The sequence below is a fragment of the Vigna unguiculata genome, chromosome 3 (assembly GCF_037176805.1).
Source record: "Vigna unguiculata cultivar grain cowpea cultivar isolate G323 ecotype 2 chromosome 3, ASM3717680v1, whole genome shotgun sequence".
NCBI lineage: Eukaryota > Viridiplantae > Streptophyta > Magnoliopsida > Fabales > Fabaceae > Vigna > Vigna unguiculata.
In genome coordinates, this window is record NC_140794.1 from 5,067,035 (window position 1) to 5,072,768 (window position 5,734).

Here is a 5,734-nt window from a genome sequence, read left to right on the forward strand (position 1 = left end):
AGTTTTGCCTAACAGTATCAACTTGAGATAGATATTCATGCACTAAAGTAAAATGACATGAGGATTTGAGACTTTTATTTTTTCATGACAACCCTATGGGATTAACTTGCCTTGATTGAGCCTGCAAAATTGAGTGCTTTTGCACCATATATTACTCGTAGGGAATCACAACATTTGGTTCAAATTCTTATGGTCTTGCGTAGTGATTTTGAAAGTTTGTGTGGTTCAATTTTGCATCATAGCCCTTTGCCTTTTATTGATGATGTTGTTAATGAATTATTGGCAAAGGAAATTAGACTAGTTTCCCAACCGTAGGCCAACATAGCCTTGCAATCTCAAGGTACATCATCACCAAATATATATTCTGACAAATGAATCATTGACTCAGGTGCCACTAATCATATGTCACATCATTTGCCTTTTTTTGTTTTGTTATCACTTAACTCATCCATGTTGATCGTAAATGCTAATGGTGAATAAGTTCCATTATATGGTATTATTATCATTGGCACATCATCTTTGTATTTGTCTGATGTTTACTACATACCTGGTCTTGCTATGAACCTTGCTTTTGTTGAAACAATTTATGATTCTCGATATAATGTGTATTCCACTCATCTGAATGTTTTGTACAAGACCACACGTCTTAGAAGGTAACTGAAATAGGTCGTACGCAAGGTGGACTCTATGTCTTGAATCAGTTTAAGGAGTCAATAGTTGCAATCTCTAGTGTTTATTTTTGTTTCGTTTGTCTAATTCTTCTTCACCTTTTTATTTGTGGCATTTTCGTTTGGGTCATATTTTTACATCTAGTTTAAATTTTGTAGTCTACGGGAGTTTTGAGTAGTTTGGACAATCATGATAATTTTTATTGTAGTGGTTGTAAATTGAAATAAATTTCATTTTATCTTTTAATAAAAATATTTACTCTTCTCTTGTTTCTTTTGATCTTGTGTAGTCTGATGTATGAGAACCATCTTCTGTACCAAAGAAGTTCCATATATTTTCTATTGTATATTAATAGTAATATTATTATTATTCATTATATTAACGGTAATAATCTATAACAATATATAAAGGGGATTCTCCTTTTTGTGTCCACTTTTCAAAATACCGATTTTACCCTTTAAATATAATAATTTATTAAATTTTTAAAAATTGATCGTTATTTTTACAAATTTTTTATAAAATCGGATGTCTATGCTTCTTTTCTTCTTCTTTATTTATCAATGGTTATTCTTTTATCTGTTCTGATATATTTCACTTTATTTTTATATGTTCTGATATATTTCTTCTTTATTTTTAACTTAATAACATTATAATATTATCACCTACTAATATAATATCACGCATATTTAAAAAGTACATACACACAGGCGCGATAGCGCCTGTGTTACGCTAGTAACTATTATATATATATATATATATATATATATATATATATATATATATATTACCTTTTTTGCTTTTTTTTAATATTATCTGAACCTATTTAACTAGTTTTATATAAAATTATTTTTTAACACCCGTAGAAACCCGATATATATATATATATATATATATATATATATATATATATATATATATATATATATATATATATATATATGTATAACGTTATTTTATTTAATTGATTGTTTATATAATTATTAGTTTTCAAGGTTTCTTGAGACTGAAGTTGAAGAGTTCTGTTTTCAAGTTTGGTCTTTGGTAGTTTCTTAGAATTAAATTCAAACTAAACTCAGGAGTATATATTTTCCCAGTTATTATTCTTTTTCAAGAATTTATAAACTCTTGTAGTTTTCTGGTTCTCAATGGCTTTCATAGGATTTGGAAAGGTCAAGGATTTTTCACGAAAGATCGTATCCACATTTAAAACCAGGTATGGATTTTTTACGAAATGCTTAACAATATCGCATACACTTTCTCGTTGAACTCGCCAAATCAGAAGCACATTTGCGAGTTCGACCGAGCCACCGATTCTACCTCCGATTTGTTTTGTCCACCCCGCTCACGATTCTTCCATAATCACAGATTCACAGTAACAGACTCACTCTCTCATTGCTGGAAGAGAAGACATAGAGAAATGGTAGCGAGTAAAACAAAAACCCTAGTTTATTTTCCTCTTCTCCCGCTCCCTTTCCTAATTTTCTTTTTATTTTAATTTATGCATTTTCTTGCAAATCTTGAGTTTATTCCATTATGTGTCTAAACTTTCAGTTTAGAAATTTTGTTGGATTTGGCTGCAGGTGCGGTGAGAAGCAATAAAAAGGAAACAAAAGTGGAAAAAGTAATTTTTTTTCTTCAGATAAGTAATTCGTGATTCTGTATGTATATTAAGACGTATTATATCAGTTAAGTGTGATTGTATGGTTAAAATTGTGTAAGAGTGTGATTATGGAATTAGTTAGTGAATCTTGGAGTGATAGGATTAGTGTGTAAGTGTGATTGTATGGTTAAAATTGTGTAAGAGTGTGACGATGTATTAGTTAGTGAAATCATATTGCTTGAACAAAAAATTGGTTGTGTTGAATGTGAATTTAGTGATAACATTATATTAATTGATTTTTTAATATATGTTAGTTATTATAAGAGTATGTCAATTCAGTTAATGCAGTATCTTTGGTTGTCCTTGAGAAATTAGACTTGATGAGTTTATTTCCCTAATAGAGGTTCTCATTGTCCTTGAGAAATTAGACTTGGTGAGTTTATTTCCCTAATAGAGGTTCTCATACATATTTTTTGCAGAATTAGTGATGATTTTTTTTCATAGTGATGCTTGGAGAAAATTATTATGAAACAAATTTCACTTACGTATCTTTTGGAATATGTTTATATTTAATCTAACAGAGGATGATAACTATCTTAATTTTTGTTATAACTAGAATTTATGTAGAGTAATTGAGTGGTAAATTTCTAGTGAATGGTTTTTGAAGAATTTGGTATGAGTTCTTCAACTTAAGGATTATATTTTAGAAAGATATGTTATGTCTTGTAGCCTAATTATGATGAATTATTATGTTGGTTAGAAATTTAAGGGTGATTGTATGATTAGAACTATGTTGTAGTACAATGATGTAGTTAACGATTTAGTTAATCTTTGAGTGAAACCATATCACTTAAGTGAAAATGTGGTTGTGTTTAACATTGTATGATGATCACATAGCTTTGAGTGTTGTTTTTTAAAATGGGCTACTCCTTAATAAGATGCCAATTCCATCAATGCAGTATTTGTAATTCCCTCAAAGTGGTATCTATAATTGTGTCGGTAGTTAGATTAGGTTAGTATTTTTCTCTATAGTTTTTACATGTCAGATGTAATTAGAAAATAAAGGTTCTTGTTAACCTTTTTAGTAGATTTGATGGTGCTTTTCTTAGTGGTGCTTGTGGAAAATTATTATGAGCCAAACATAATTCATGTATGGTTTGGAATTTGTTTATATTTAGTGTAATAAAGGATGAAAGCCTTGTTAATTGTCGTTGGGGGTTAGAATTTATTTAGAGTAATTGAGTGTTGAAGTTCTAGTGAAATATTTTTTGTTGATTTAGCCATGAGTCTTGAACTTAATATTGTATTATTGAAAAATCTATTATATCTTGTTGCTTAATTGCGATGTAGTATTATATAGGCTAAGTGTGTAAGTGTGGTTGTATGATTAGAATTGTGTAAGAGTGTGATGATATAGTGAATGAACTAGTTAGTGAATCTCGGAACGAATTTATATCAATTGAGCGAAAAAGTGTTTGTGTTGAATGTGAATTTAGGCATTACATAGCTTTAACTGAATTTTTAATATATGTTAGTCATTATTAGAGTATGTTAATTATGTTAATGCAGTACATGTGATTGTGACGTGGTAAGTTTATTTCCCTAAAAGTTTGACATGGTAGGAGTAATTCGAAAATGAAGGTTCACATAAATATTTTTTGCAGATTTAATAATGATTTTTTTTCTTAGTGATGTTTATGGAAAATTATTAGGAGACAAATTTCATCTATTTACTGTTTGACATATTTTATATTTAGTTTAATAGAGGACGATAATTGTGTTAGTTGTTGTAGTCAGAATTTATTTCATCTGAGTGCTTTTATTTTGTATCTTTGTATTTATGCTTGTTATTAGTTCATTAACAAGTTCATAGAGTTAGGTTTTTATTATTTTTGCTTGAATTTCATATTCTATCTTTTGATTCTAGTAGTTTTCTCTCTATTTTGATTTGCTTCTCGTTTAAGTGCAAAATATATATGTTGAAAATATGTTCCAATGGTTGTTTTGGTGTTGGAAAATTGAGATAAATAATAGAAAATAAGTTCATAAACAAAAGAGCAAAAGAAAAAATCAAGAAAAAAGTTACCAAAACTAGTGCACTAGAACCACTGCTGCTACCTTCTTTGGGATGTTTAGTTTGCTTGTATTTGAAATTTGAAACTGATTTGGAGCTGTAAGTTGGAATTTCTAGAAGCTAATGGTCTCAAGTTTGAGCTAAAAGAGTGACTATATGTATCTTTAACAATCAACCAGAGAAAAAGAAGCATACCTTTCTTTATTCTAGTTGTTTTTGGTTTTATTCATTTATTCTAGTGCATTTCTTTAGGTGATTTTCTTTGTGTGCTTAACCTTGTTTGTGGTCATTTATTTTCTTGTTTTTCCTTTTTGGTACTCTTGGTTGTCATACAAACTATCCTTTTGAATTAGCATTCTTTGTTTTTAAGCCTTTTCTTGATTTCTCTTCTTTGGCATCCTCTCGAATTTTGCTTGTTTTTGTGTGTAGGCTATCTTTTGAGGTTAACTAACTCTTGAGGTAACATCTTAGGGAGTGGAAACCTAAAGGGGACTTGAAGCCCGAGTGAAGGAGACAAGAAAAGCATAGAAACACTTGGAGAGGAGCAACATTTCTTTGGTTGTATGTGCACTTTTCATTTATTTGAGTTGTAAATTTTACTTGTTTTGCTTCTTGTAATCTTGGCCTAATTAGGTGTCTTGGGGGAGCCTTTGGTGTTCAATCCCATCTCTTAATTAGAACCTTACTTTCTTATAGTGAAGCGCATATTAGTTGGTAAGTGCTTTGAAGGTTCTAAGTGCCTTCTAGTCTTACCATTAGGCCGCATAGTTTAGTTTAATTGCTTTCTTTATTTGTTTATACTTTAGGATGTGTCTACTTGCCTTTCAAACTTAATTTCTAGTTTATTTGCTTATAGTTGCTCCAATTTTCAATTTTGATATCTTGTTTTAGTCGGAAAGCAAAAATGGAATTGGGTTACGTGGGTATCCTGAATTGAATTGACCGAGTGTGGCTAAGGTTTTTATTCCTTGTAAAATTGCACACACATATGTTAAAGTTGTCTTTTGTAAATGATTCATGGGTAACAACTTATAGTGCCTCCAATTTTAAAAGTCCTATGCTAGGGTTGATATTGTGCCTCCAATTTTGAAAGACCTATAAAATTAGTTTTATTCCCAATGGAATTCTAAGATGGTTATATTTGAGTTCGTTGCTTATAATTCAGTTGCCAGATGAATGCTTTATACTTCTTATGGCTACTCCTTTGGATCGAGCGATATCGAGAGACCATAATTGGAGTATTGAATGTGTTACTTAAATATGCATCCACTTTGAGATTGAGGGAGCACAATTTGAATTATTTATTCACAGTCGGGATATGGGATAAGTATATATGAGTTAACACTTTGAATCGTTTTGCAGGAGGAGAATTTTTAATTATCGGACAAAAT

The 5,734-nt window shown here is 30.0% G+C and overlaps 1 long non-coding RNA gene across 1 annotated transcript; it reads left to right on the plus strand.

Annotated features, from left to right (window-relative positions):
* Positions 1 to 1,654: 1,654 nt before the first annotated feature.
* On the plus strand, positions 1,655 to 5,196 carry LOC114175889 (uncharacterized). The gene is made up of 4 exons (XR_003602935.2): positions 1,655 to 1,882; positions 2,035 to 2,089; positions 2,250 to 2,290; positions 4,773 to 5,196. It is a non-coding gene; the product is annotated as an uncharacterized LOC114175889 (long non-coding RNA).
* Positions 5,197 to 5,734: the final 538 nt, after the last annotated feature.